Raw genomic sequence first — 14,654 nt, 5'->3', positions numbered from 1 at the left:
GGGTGATTCCGGCAGTTAAGCATCTGCCTTTGGCTCAGGTCATGATCCCTGTGTCCTGGGATCAAGCCCCACATTGGGCTCTCTGCCCATCAGAAAGCCCCCTTCTCCCTCTGCTGCTCCCCTTGCTTGTGCCCTCTTGTTCTCTCTGCCAAATAAATAAATAAAAATTTTTTAGAAAGGAAGAAAGAAAAGAAAAGTGATAAGACAAAGACTAAATTTTAACTTCTGCCCTCATTCAAAAATATATGTTGAGAGTTTATATAAAGCTCCACAATAAGAGAGAGCTGAATCCTGGAACAAAATAAAAACAGGAAAGGAAACATCTAGAGCACTTTCGGCAGCAGCCCCTGTCCTTGCGTCCATCATAACACTCCTGTTCCCAGCTTTCCCAACTGCGCTTAGAGGTAATGGTGACTTTATGACCCAGTATGGCCAAAGGGACATGAAGGAAAATGATTCGTGATGTTTTTACTTTCCTAATAAAAAGTAACAGATGCTCTTAGCATCACTGCCTTTCCAGTCCTGCCCTCCTGCTTCATGCTTGGAACCCCAGGATGGATGTAGCTTCAACTGCCTTGTGACTGTGAGGGAAAAACCCTAATAATGTGAACCAGCTGAACGAGGATCAGCAATTGCCTTCCACTGCCCTCGTTGTATGGGAAAATAAAGTCCTATTTGATGTGAGCTGTTTTAGTTATGTTTTTGTATCTGGCATACTGTGGTTCCACATCATCAGCCATGGATCCCAGAAAGATTCAGAACCACTTTCTTCTCAGGATCTAACCTGACATCTCCACAAACCAACATTTACTGTTTCTTGGTACAAGGCATGGATATTATCTGTGACAAGTCTTGGTGAGACATTGCATTGGTCAGGGTCCAGTCAGGAAACTAGAACCCATGAAAGGGAGTTTACAGGAAGGATTAACATCAGGATGTAGTTCCAAGGACACTGGAACTGCTGAAAAGCCTAGCACATATAGTGAGATGACCTGGTCATCAACTGCTGAAAAGCCTAGCACATATAGTGAGATGACCTGGTCAGTGCCCAAGCAGGACGCCACCACCAGCCCCTGGGCTGGCAAGACCCAGGAAAGGGAGCCGGGGCTGCTCAACAGAAGCAACAGCACAAAGGAAGCTTCCCGTGGAAGCTGAGACCAGGAGGGGGCTATGTATCAACAAGGAGCTGGAACCATGGACAGAACACAAGCAGGGCTCAGAGGTCATCTATAAGGAAGAGTGAGAATAGCCACCCTGACTTCACTCTTCTTCCTACATCTCAGTCACTCTCCAGTGCCTTCCATCGGCTGAACCGCCCTTAAGCCAGTTGATAAGGGAGTCTTAGAAAGGTAGTTTTCAGGAGACAGCGCCCCAGAGGACAGAGCAGAGAAGGAAGAGCTGAGCATGAATCTGAAATCAAATGGCTAATGACCAATACCACCTGTTGTGGATACTGACAGTGAATTATGCATCATAATTCCTGGATGACTTCTTTACCCCAAAACTTTTTTGGCCTCCACACATTCTCTAGTGAACTTACAATCATCATAAAATACTCATCACATGGGATGCCAGGAGTGGGGGTTTCCCTGAGAGAAAAACCTGCACTTTTAATATTTTTAAGTGCAAAAGCACAAGGAATTTGCATTCTAAACAACTGCAGGATTGAATTGTGGAACAAAGCAAAAAAAACAACAAATGACCTAGGAGTATAATTGCCTTCATAATACCTGCTTTGATTATACTGAAATCATGAGGAAAGAATTCCCCCTCAGCCCGATTCCATGATTATGCTCTTCTCTGAACACAAGAAAGACCCGACCCCCATGCTTTCTACCTCAGTGGAGAAGGAAAAGAGGCAAAAGGAAGGGCAGGGATTTCAACGTCCCTGTCTGCAGACCAATTAGCATTACAATTTGTAGAGCTGAAAAAAAGGGTCACATAGAGTCAGACTATATTGATAAGTGTCTTGAAATCCATGAAGCACTATAGAATACCAATAGGTAGATAGATAGATAGATAGATGCATAGTTGCATAAATACATAGATATAGGTACAGATAGAGATGTATTCTATCCTTCCATTTAATTTTGTGACTTCCATTTAACATCGCTGAAAAATGGGCATTCCACGTTGGTATGAATCTTTGCTGTTACAGAACACTCAGGGCTTTATACAACTGCACATGCTGCAACCACGTGGCTCTGATCGCTAGAAAGCCAAGAGTCTTCCTCCCATTTGCCTCTACCCTTAGCTGCTACCCTGGTCCTCTTCCTCCACTTATCCCTCATTGAGGTAGGTGAAATGTGCTACTCTGCGCCCCTCAGGCTCCAAGCTAAGGAAGCTCATCCCCCTCAAACAGAGCCACTCTTCAATCAAAGAGCCTCTCAGACCTTCTTCTTAACAATGCCCTTCTTAAAATCCGGCACAGAGAACTGGACTCAATTCCGCAGTCGGGTGGGGTGGTTAGGACAGTGAGGCTCGCTTCTCATCTGGATACCTCTAACTTTATAATCTCAGACTGTATTGACTCTTTTATCATACATGGTTCTTTTCCACAGGAACTGAGGTCATGCTCACAAGCAGTTAAGAGGGCTTGAAAGGGGGCACCTGGGTGGCTCAGTGGGTTAAGCCTCTGCCTTCAGCTCAGGTCATGATCTCAGAGTCCTGAGATCAAGTCCCGCATTGGGCTCTCTGCTCAGCAGGGAGTCTGTTTCTCTCTCTCTCTCTCTCTCTCTCTCTCATTCTCTCTCTGCCTGCCTCTCTACTTAAAAAAAGGGGGGGGGGCCTTGAAAATACAGAGCATTCAGCAAGCACAGACTGTTATTGCTGTCTTTCTTCTATTATTTTCTGGATGATCATGGCCTATGTTATTGGTTTTTTTAACACAAATGTGGAATTGTTCATTAATAAATTTTAGCACATGGCTTTGGCCCCTTTTTCTAGCCTGTCATTTCAATATTTATTCCCCTTTGGACTGCGGTAACATTCCAGCTCTGTGTTTGCCATCGATCTGTTCAGAAGTCTTCAATGGTTTCACAGCTGGGGCAGAGACAGAGCCCGTAGTATTGGGTCCAGTGTTCCTCTCTTGGCTACCACTGAACCCTCTCCAGGAGCAATTGCTCAACCAATGATCGACAGACCAAGATAAACAATCATTTATCTACATGTCCCCATATTGTATGTGAAGAAATCCCTAAGCATTTGCTAGCTTAGGGGCCAAGCCAGTTTTTATAGCTGCAAGAACACTATGGTGGGTGAGTGACACAATGGCTGAAGAGCTGAGATCCTATTTGGGAAACAGTTCTAGCAAATGAAATTAAGAAAACTGTATTAACCCCACTCTAAAAAAAAAGAAATGACTTTAGTTTTGGAAAGCTATTTTTATTAAACTCTGGATCCCAGTTATTTATCGTCATTCTGTTTACAAGTGACCAGCTTAACTAGCTAAACTAGAATTTTCCCAGGAGTCGATCGGTATTTTTCTCTTTAAAATGAGGACATTTTTTCCCTATCTCAAGTATTTTGATACCTCTTCCATTTTGCATTTGCCAAAATTTTACAGAGGAAATCAAGGAATTCAGTATCTCTGGAAACTTACATACACAGATTTCTGTATGTGGAACACAAAGGTGGTTTAAAAGAAGAGCATTGGGATGCCTGGGTGGCTCAGTGGATTAAAGTCTCTGCCTTCAGCTCAGGTCATGATCTCAGGGTCCTGGGATCAAGTCCCGCATCAGGCTCTCTGCTCAGCAGGGAGCCTGCTTCCACCTCTCTATCTGCCTGCCTCTCTGCCTACTTGTGATCTCTGCCTGTCAAATAAATAAATAAAATCTTTAAAAAAAATAAAAATAAGAGCATTATTCAAAACAGGATAATAGGGGCACCTGGGTGGCACCATCAGTGAGTGTCTAACTCTTGGTTTCCACTTAGGTCATGATCTCAAGGTCTTGAGATCAAGCCCTGCATCACTCTCCATGCTCAACCTGAGTCTCCTTGAGATTCTCTCTTTCCTTCTGCCCCTCCCACTCAGACACTCTCTCATGTGCACGCTCTCTTGCTCTCTCTCTCGGAGATAAATAAATCTTAAACAAACAAACAAACAAAAAAACCCAAGATTGTATATCTGATATATTACTGGAATAATCCTAACAAGATGGAGCTACTTAACTTACCATGTAATTTTTTAAAAATTTATTTAACCCACTGAGCCACTCAGTCACCCCACCATGTAATTTTTTAAATGATCATCCATGTTGATAGAAATTTCTAGGTATTTTTCCCAAACAGCTAACTTTTTTTTTTCCTAAGCAAATGTTTGATGGCTTTATAAGATACAAGTTTTTAGTTTGAAATTCCAGGACAGATTTCATTAGTTGGTTGCATTTGGCCACACTCATAGCAAGAATTATAGGTGAAAAAAAAAAAAAAAGCAGTTGCAATATATACTTGGAATTGGAGCTGAATGTAGGTTTATTGTTTATTTCCAAGCTCTTCAAGACACAGATGTATAGCAATTTGGCCAGAGCACAAAGAGAGGAAATTATAATATCCCAATTCCCTGCCTATCTTATGATTTCAAATTTCTCAGAGGAAATCACAAGATCATGAGCCTCTTTGGGGTTCAGTCTGAGTTGTCATGTTTCTATCTCTTAAACCTAAGGTGAGGATGACAACAGCAAAGATATTTACATCCTCAGTCTCTTTGTGTTGGGCTCACATTGCACTCAAACTAGTAAAAACAAATATTATAAAAATAATACTTATGGCTAATTCTGCATTTCCATGATCCAAGCTTAGCATAAGATTAAAATTAACAACAGCTACCTTGTCACAAGCACTTTTGTGATGTCTTCCTTAATCTAAACAAAAACCCTATAGGGTAGATACTATGACCACCTTGGCATCTAGGCTAGGAAGCCAATGCTTGGGGAAACTCAGTAAGTCTTCATGGGCTCAGGGTTAGTCTGTGATGTAACCTGCCCAACCTAATGTCAAAGTCTAAAAGGTTAACCTTTGTATTTTGCTGCTTCCTGAAGACCTGATCAAGTCATCAGGCATGACCAAGAACTTGGTAATGCATCTAGTTAGTAGGGAGAGGGGAGATAATGAATGTAAGGGGTGATCTGGGAGAAACCAATACATGGCCTCATTAAGGCAGAGTGACGGAGGTTTTCTTGAGGCTTTACAAGTTCTGGTGGGACTGGAAACACTCTCCACATCCCAGCAGGAGACATTATTATTGGAAAATCTTGCCCACCACTTGATGCTAAGACATAGAAGGTGTCATTGACAAAACTTGCCTTGAAATTGGGTTTGATGTTGAAAGTCTGTCAGTAAGGACTCAACTGGCTGACTGTTGTAGTCATTGGGTTTAGATTTACTCCACACTTAGGAGTTACATTTTTATTTCAAGGATAGTCCTGTCTGTATTCTGAAGAGAACTCATTCTGAGTCTACAGACCACACCTGCAAATACAAAATTCACTTACTATCACTTATTCACTTATTTTTATTCAATTTCCTGCAAGAATCTCTCAACAACACACCTGCCATGTGCCAGATGCAGACATATATGACTTCTCCAACTGCTACTAATTCCTACTGTACCTCACTTTGGGTACAGTACCTTTACTTCACATTGGGCTCGTGTTATTGACAGGAAAATCACTCCCCACTTCAGTGTGGAACACTGTCAGACACAACCTCATGACTGGCAGGTGAGCTCATATGTTGCTCTCTAGCCTAAATCAGCACTTTTCCTGTACCTCTCCTATAAGCCAGACTTTCATTTGGCTTTGGCTGTGAAGAACTATTAAGGTTTGGAAAGGCAAGATGGTCTTGCCAACTTAGGCACTCTGGAGAGCAGGGATTCCCCAAGCTATCAGCACAGGCCAAAGGAGCAAGAGGTATCGATCTAGCAACACCCAGGGAGGCAGGAATTGCCCAGCCAGTGGCTTTTGGTCTCTCTTGTCTGTAAGCTGTGGTTAGAGATTCCATGTGATACCATGGCAATCCAGTGCATTCAGGGCCATCTACACATCTGTGGGTATGTACATGTGCACACACACACACACACACATACACATATACACACACACACACATTGAAATCCCACTTGTATTTGCTATTCTGTTTCATTTGTTAATACATATTGGTCAATGTATTAGTTTATTATGGCTGCTGTAACAAACGGCAAAAAGCATAGTGGCTTGATGCCGTATAACTATAATATTTTATAGCTCTGAAACTCAGAACTCCAAAATCAAGTCTCAGTGGGCTAAGATCAAGGTATCAGCAGGGCAGGTTCTCCCCAGAGGCTCAGAAAGAAGAATCCAATTTCTTGTCTTTTCCAGCTTGCAGAGGTTACCTGCATTCCTTGACTCATGGCCCCTCCCAACAATTTCTTGGTTTTGCTGTCACTTCTACTTCTTCTTTAATCCTCTTGCCTCCCTCGTAAAAGAATGCCTGTAATTACACTAGGACCCTCCCCCCAGATAATCCAGAATAATCACCCCATCTGAAGATCCTTAATCACATCTACAAATCCTTTTTGCCATGCAAGGTAACATATACACAGGTTCTGGGGGTTGGGATGTGGATATCTTGGGGGGTGCATTATTATTCAACCTGCCATAGCCATGAATAATAAATTGATTTTTTCATTAATGGGTCTCAACTGCAGTGTGAAAATCAGTGGTTTAATGTATGTCAGCAGGCATCTGGGATGGAGGGGATGAGTGAGACTGTCACCTGCCTATAATAACAAAGGCAAATAGGCAGGTAATAAGCATCCTAGGCCCAGTGTTACAGATTATACCCAGTCTATACCTTCCTTCTCCAGCCATTGCTCACTAGTGAATTAGGCATTGTCTTTCCCACTTTTAAAGATTTGAAGATAGCCTCAGAAAGGATAGATAACTGTCCTAAGACCACATAGCTGGAATGGGGCCATGCCCATTTTCAAACCTGAGTCTCTGTGCCCATTAGACCCATGTCCATTCCACCACCCCTTGTGGTGATCTCTCATGAGTGCCTTACCCTGCCTCCCAAAGCCGGACCTCAAGTCTTCACTCCAACCCACTAGCTCACCTGCTGGGGCTCTTACCTCTTACCTGCTGGGGCTCCTTTCCTGGGAATTCTAGAGGTCTGAAGCTGCGACTCCCTTGTTCTGTAGACCTCCCTGTTTGAACACTAATTCTCTGTCTCCTTGACTCCAACACAAGTGTAGTTCCTCTGTGTTTTTATATCAGTTAAAGTCAACTAGATTTTAATTCCATCTCAAGAGCCCCCAAAACTGGCAAAGCTGAAATTTAAGGCAGGAATGAGGCAAAGTTGAGCAAGGATTTAACACAGTAAGCTACGGAATTATATCTCCAGGTTTATTTCTAAGCTTTCAAATGTTTCCATTTGAAAGTGTTCAAGAACACTTTGACAATCCTTTTGAAAAACTTCTGAAGACTACTGATTGTTGAACAAAGTCAAGGCTGGGAGAGGATGAATAAAACTGCATGTGGTGCCTTAGACTACACGTCAGGTCACCCTGGGGGCTTGTGGCTTGAGTACTGAAGTGGAACTCAGGAATGCTCTGCTCTAGCCCCAGTCGGCCACAAAGCAGCTGTGTGACCTTGGACTTAGGGATTTAAACCCTCTGGCCTTCAGAGAGGAGATATGGTGCAAAGGTTACAGCTGTGCTTTCTGCAGCCAAACCCAATTTGCGTTCCTGACCCCAAAGGGGCCCTATTCGAAAGTATTCACTAGCCAATAAACTGATTCCCATGGAAAAACACTTCCCCTTCATTTTCATGTGGCTCCCTGATATAAAGAGAAAGCTAATGCAGCATGTATGTCAAAGAGGTCGTCATGGTTTAAAGTGTGATGGAGGCCCCTCTGGAGACTGCTGTCCGGGCATGGTGCCTACCCCCAACACGGCACCAGATCACCGTTCTTCAGAGTCCTTAATCATATCAACACCCCCCTAGGGAAGTCTATTTCTCACTCTGTCTTTCTCATTCTTTAAACAGAATGCTGCTTCATGAGATGAAAACTGTTTGTTTCCAAAAATTTGAATTGAAATTGAGAAATCTGCACATGTTGGAAAACAAAGATACGCTGTAGGAGAACACAAAGAAGTCCAAGAAGCCAGCAACACAGTAGGTGTTCAACAGATTTCTGTTAAACAAGTGAGCTTACAATGTGATAGGCCCTGCCAGCCAAGAAATCAAACGTTCCCAGCTAGAAAAAGTCACGGACATACCATGGAATAGGAGGAGAATGGTTAGGGGTCCCTGAAAGGTGTCACTGGGAAGTACATGGCCTTTTGGGCAGTTTTTGAAAAGAAGCTAAAAATAATGAAGAAATAAGAAACAGCACTGCTGGCTTCTGTGTACCCCAATCGTCTTCCCCTGGCAGATAAGGAAGAAGAGTGGGAAGGAGAGAAAGACAGAATAGACCCATCAAAGATCACCCCAGAGGGCTTGGCCATCCTACAACATGTTGCAAAGGTTTTAGGTTCTTAGAATAAATGAAGTAGAAAAGCATTCAACCTCCTCTCCATATTGTTTTTCTCACCCGTGTCTCCAGTGTAGTGTGTGGGTAAGCCAACCACAAAAAAGAAAGAAACTAAGTTAACCTACTGGAGAAGCCAGAAGGGTTTAACCAAAAAGGAAAGGGAGTTCTGCTTAAGTCTTGTTTTAGAAGGAAAGAGAATTGAGGCTGAAAGAGGGGGAAAAGAGAGGGAGAGAAAGGAGAGAGTGTTATTTCATCCGAGAAACAAAACTCATAGAAATGGGATCAAGAGGGGAAAACTGAGTGATAGCTTGGAAATCTGCTAATAATGAGAAGTCTGTTTCCCTAGATGCGAGCCATCATTTTAGAGCAGACTGGACCATGCTTGGGATGCTGTTTTGTAGAGAACCTGCTCTTCCCTCAGCTCGTTTCAATGACAATGAGCATTTCTAGTTGAGTGCGAGAAGACATGAAGGGGCATCTTTTATTTTCCTAAGAGGAAATTGAACCTGTGCATTGTAAGACTTCAGCATGTGCCTGTGTATGAAAAAATATGAGCCAAACGCTTTTGAAGAGAAACAGAAGTATGCTGCCCTTGTGACAGAGAAGTGTCCAAGAACAAAGACAGAGGTACTCCGGCATGCCATTCCTACCCTGTGGATTCTTTGTTGTGATACATTTTATGACCAACTTTAAAGACATTGACCTGTTGATCTTGTTCTGGTTTTCATTCACTACATCCTTCTTAACATAAGAAAAAGTCCCTTAGGATAAGCAGGATTTTCATTTCTTAAAAAAGAAAAAAAAAAAAAACTACACAATTTCCTAACAGTCCTCCTCCTGCCATGTGTTTAAAAAGGGGAAAATGGCATCAGGCCACAAAGTTGAGAGTGTGGCAAGGGTCCCACCGATGTTTTGTCCTATGGGTAGAATCAGAGATCAGATCCATCAAGATACCTCAAGTAGACATCCCAGATGCCCTCCACTTGGCTGAAAGCTGGATTATGCTAAGAAGTCACTTTTCCAGTGAACACAATTTCTAATTAACACTGAAAATGCGTGGTTGCTAAGGTTGTGGTGAAGACAGGCCAGCTCCTCATTCTTCTTAGCTGGAGCTAGATTAAGCTATGAAAGGGGGACAGGATAATTGCTCACGGTGGGGCATGGTGTTTTCTCCTGCACAAACATGTAATTAGGCTGTCTTAACCTCCTGGTTTAGCAATAAACACCACTTCATAGACTAATTTACAGTCAAGAGTCACAGAAGGCTGTGGCATAAACTCTCAGTGCCATAGGCCCTACAGTTCAGTGAAAAGAGTGCAGCTTCACTATTTCAAGTCAGCAAAAAATCCTTTTGCACTTAACACAAACGAAAATGAGATTGAAAATAAGGGCTATATAAGGTCTAAGCATTCAAAACACTGAACACACCAGCTAATAAAAAATGCATTTGTGACTGGTCGTAAAAAGAGAGAATGTAATGGCCTATACCCTAGAAATATCTTTTAGTTACAATATTTGGGAAGACAGAGGTCTCCATAATATTGACTTTGCTAACACGTCTACGTTTTTCTGTCTACCATAATTACACGTCAGTTAGCGACACCTCACTTCTATAGCTGCCAACGGGCCTTGATTCAAGCAGTGGGAGGTGTGCTGGCTACAGATAATATTTACCTGGCAAATACCATTGGCTTGGGCCAGTGAGGTTGGCGGGGGGGAGTGCTCTTATGAGGAGACAGCTCCTTCATGGCTGCATTATTCTTCCCATTGGCCCCCCTAGGACTGGAGGGATTTTCTGGAGGGATGTGGGAATTCTTCAGTTGCCTACTGTGCATTCTTTAAGCATGGAACACAACACACATCCAGAGGTCACAGAAGCAGAGACACCCTTCTGTGGGAATTGTGTTTTCTTCCGCACAAAGCAGACCATCTAGAGACAGAGAGGCTGTGATTTGACACTGATTGGACATCAGAAACAACCAGAGAAGGACTGTGGGCCGGGGATGTTTTAGACGTGATGTATGTAGTGTGAGTGAGTGAGAAAGGAGCAGACACAGAGACAGAAAAGAGAAGCCTGGAAAGTAGGCAACAGGACAAGAGACGAGACAATCGGATTAATGGTTTTATCCACAGACAAATCTGAATTATTTGTAGATCATTTTTCTGTTGCTCTACTCAAAGTATGAAGAAATAAAATGGGTCATTGGGTCACATTTTTTCCAAGTCTTCTTTCTTCATCCAGATTCCTATTCAAAGGAAATTTTTAAGGACAAGTACTGTGCTTTTACTATCATTAGTCCATAGAATCCAAAAGTACCCATGGTAGGTATGCAGTCCTTGTCTAGGGAGTTAGTATGTCAGTGGGAGGAAGAAAGAGAAGGAAGGAAAGAGAGAAAGAAAGAAAGAAAGAAAGAAAGAAAGAAAGAGGAGGGGAGGGGAGGGGAGGGGAGGGGAGGGGAGGGGAGGGGAGGGGAGGGGAGAGGAGAGGAGAGGAGAGGAGGGGAGGGGAGGGGAGGGGAGGAAGGAAAAAGAAAGACCCTGCTGGAAGACTGAGAAATAAACAGACTAATCTTTACATTTTCAAGATGTATGGTAACTACAAAATCCCATTTTTATGCTTTTACTAATAAAGGAAATATGACTGGTAAATCAATTCCGATAAGAATAATTCAGATAATAGGACACCTGTGTGGCTCAGTCAATTACGCATCTGCCTTCAGCTCACATCATGATCTCAGGGTCCTGGGATCTAGTCCCACATCAGGCTCCCCGCTCAGCAGGGAGCCTGCTTCTCCCTCGGCCTGCCGCTCCCCTGCTTGTGCTTTTGTTCACGCACTCTCTCTCCCTCTCTGAAAATAAGTAAATAAAATTTTAAAGAAAGAATAATTCATATAAGATAATTCTTATTTTTCCTAAACAAGTATTGCATACAGGACATTTAAAATATTATTGATGATTAGTAATATATAAGGAAAGCTGTTTTTACTTCAAAAATGCAATTCGCCTCTAAAGTAACATTTTTATGAAATAAAAAAGACAACCTTAAACGGTAAATGACAGCCCTTATTCTGGTAACTACAGACCGCTGTGTGGGGTAAGGTCTTTAATTTTCCTGAGCACTTATTTAAAACTTTTGAAATTAGCAGTAACTCAAAATTTAAGAAAAAAGTAAAATGATACCAAGTTTCAATTTCCTCAAATTGGTCCTCACGCAGATCTCTTTCAAAATCTTAGTACTAATTCTATAAATTCCTGATGATCTGTAGGAGTACAAAAATTATAGTTGATCCTTGAGGGAAGCAGAGCTGTAGTTGATATTCTATAACTTTTCTAAGTTGTACTCATTATGTAGATAATTCTACTTAAGTGTGTTTAATTTCCTTAATATGCTTTAGGGACTTCTTTAAAAATTAGGCTTCCTCATATTTTAAACCAATTTTAAAAGACTGAAGAGTAGGAGGGGTCATGGTATAGAAATCAAAGGTTGTAATAAAACACATGATTTGACAGTAAATAGATATTTGTATTTTCAAGGTTGTTACAGTTCCTTTATTTTTTAGATCCAAGTCCTGCTTTGACTACTGGTGGTACTGAAGTTGGTGGGATTTATCCGAAGATTAGTAATTGCTATTGAAAAGCCTTTTAAACAGTTTCAGTAATTGAGCTCAACTGTCAAAGATACGTATTTTGGGGCACATGGATGGCTCAGTCACTAAGAATCTGCCTTCAGCTCAGGTCATGATCCCAGGGGCCTGAGATCGAGCCCCCCATCGGGTTCCCTGCTTAATGGGAGGCCTGCTTCTCCCTCTCCCCTTCCCGCTTCTTGTGTTCCCTCTCTTGCTGGCTGCCTCTCTCTCTGTCAAATAAGTAAATCTTAAAAAAAAAAAAAAGATAATGTATCTTTATATATACTTTCTGTGGTCAAAAAGACTATAACTTATAGTCAGGATTTCCAATAATTTTTAATAAAATTTTTCTTTTGTCCTTAAGAAGAAAATAGATGTTTTTTCCTGATGTTTCTAGAGAAAACTACAGGGATAAAATACATCAAAACACTTTAAACTTCAAAAAGCCAGAAAGGACAATCATTTCAGAAGAAAGATTGTTTTAATGGATACTCAAGGTCAGACCCCAAAGAAGGGATATGTGAGGGCCCTGGTGCCATCACATATCCTATCCACTTGTGTGTGCATGTTCACACGTGTGCACATGGACATCTTAGCCGCAGCTTCTTAACAAGTAAGAAGTCAAGAAGGCACTTTAAAACTTGTCAAGAAACACTCACACACCCTCCGCAGGTGAAACATGGCCATGATTTGAAAGGGAACATAAGCACTGCACAAAACTGAGGGGAAAAGCTTGTAACCTCAACCCGCCAGTTCTCAGATATCCCCAACTTATCATGCTGGGCCTGGAGTGAACGTGAGAGCTGAAACAAATAATGTGGAGGGAGTGAGCAGTCACGTCCAAGTGCAAGGAGAGCTCCTATTATGTAAAGAAAGAGGAGAATTTATCAAAGTAGGGAGCACCTTAGTAGCTTAATTATGAGTCTTTTAATGTCTTTTCATAATCAGTTAATAAATACCTTAACAATAAAATTGAATGTAAGCTTTTAATAGGCCATGTTGGCTTGAACCTAAACAAAGGAATTAGCAGCTCCAGGCATTGTGGGGTAACTGCTCACCGTTTGGTGCCAGGAGAAACAAAGCATTTCAAGTGCATTTTTTGTGCCTCGCCATAATAAACGCTTGTAATATTCCCCCAATTTCTGGAGTGTAAGACGCAGATCTTATTTATCACAGTATGAGACACACCTGGCACGCGGATCAGGAAACAACTGTTTTACTTCATTTCTGTCATCACCTTCCAACAGATTTCTTTCACATTCCAATTTGGATGGGAGGACTTGACTTTCTCTCCATAAGTTCTCCATTAACAGCTTCACAGCAGAAGGCGCCATTGGTCCGTTTCCTCTTGCAGCAATTAATTACCCCGCGCGGCGTGTTTTGACTCCGATGGCAGTGAAAACCCAAAGTCATGGGCATTCGCTCTTCTGTGCTGCGAGCAACGTCTTCATCGTGAGCCCGCGCTCCCTGGCTGCGTCGCGAATTGTCAGAATTCCTCGGACAGGGGATGACGAACACCGTGTCAAGTCAGCAGCACAAATTACCGACTTCAACTCCCTTCAGTCACTTTTATTAAGCTGTGTTTTATTTGCGGGAGGCCCTTCTGAAGGCTGTGTCACTTCGGGCGGTCGGCAGATGAAAGGCGCGCTGGCTCTCTCGTTCCTCCAGAGCGGCAGGCTATCAGGCTGGGAGTCTTGAGCTCCGTGAGCCCCGCCAACAACTATGCACTAATAAACCTTGAAAAGCTTGAATTACACTATAACCCACAAAAATTTTCAAATTAAAAAGGCATATTTAGAGGCCCCCGTGGATAGTGATTTTATTTAGTTTAATTCCCTCTTGTGGCCAATTAGATAGACACCCCTGCACACAGGCACACACTCCGGGAGGGGAAATGGGGGGGGGGGGAAGTTTAACGTTGGTTTTGAGAGGGGGAAAAAGAGGGGGGCAGTATATCACTCCTTCCTAGACAGAAATTATTTTCCCGGCTGTTGTTCTGTAAAGAACAGGGCTGTTGGAAATCAATGAAAGGGCACGCAAGATGGATTTTTATTTGGATTAGTTGTTTTAAAGCTGTACTGTACTCCAACTTCCTCTTATTCAGCCCTCGTGAATTGCCAGATTGAAGAATAAAACCCCCACCACAGGCACAGAGCATATTCCTTTAGTTCTCTTCCATTTTCTCTTGGTGGAAACGACTTCCCCTACTAAGCAGGCTCTGAGTGCCTCGCTAATGATAGGTGTATTTGTATTTGTTTTTTTAATTAAGTGATCTGCACGACCTAAATGCATTTTTTTTAATCATCTATGCATGAAGTTCATTTATCCAATGGAACTCAGGTCAACTTAAGAGACGTATTTGCTCCGAAAATTGCACCTAGTGTCTCTCGTTGCTTGCCACTGCGCTTTCCATCAGAGTTGCAAAACTATGCCTCTTCCTCATCTGGTGGCGGGCTCCATATGCACCATATGAAAAAGGAGTTAATAAAATGCACGTTGGAAATATAAAACAAGGTC

The sequence above is a fragment of the Mustela putorius genome, unplaced genomic scaffold (genome assembly GCF_011764305.1).
Source record: "Mustela putorius furo isolate JIRA1106 unplaced genomic scaffold, ASM1176430v1.1 tig00000166_pilon_pilon_pilon, whole genome shotgun sequence".
Lineage (NCBI taxonomy): Eukaryota > Metazoa > Chordata > Mammalia > Carnivora > Mustelidae > Mustela > Mustela putorius.
The sequence above is the reverse complement of the archived record's forward strand: the minus strand, read 5'-3'. Positions refer to the sequence as shown.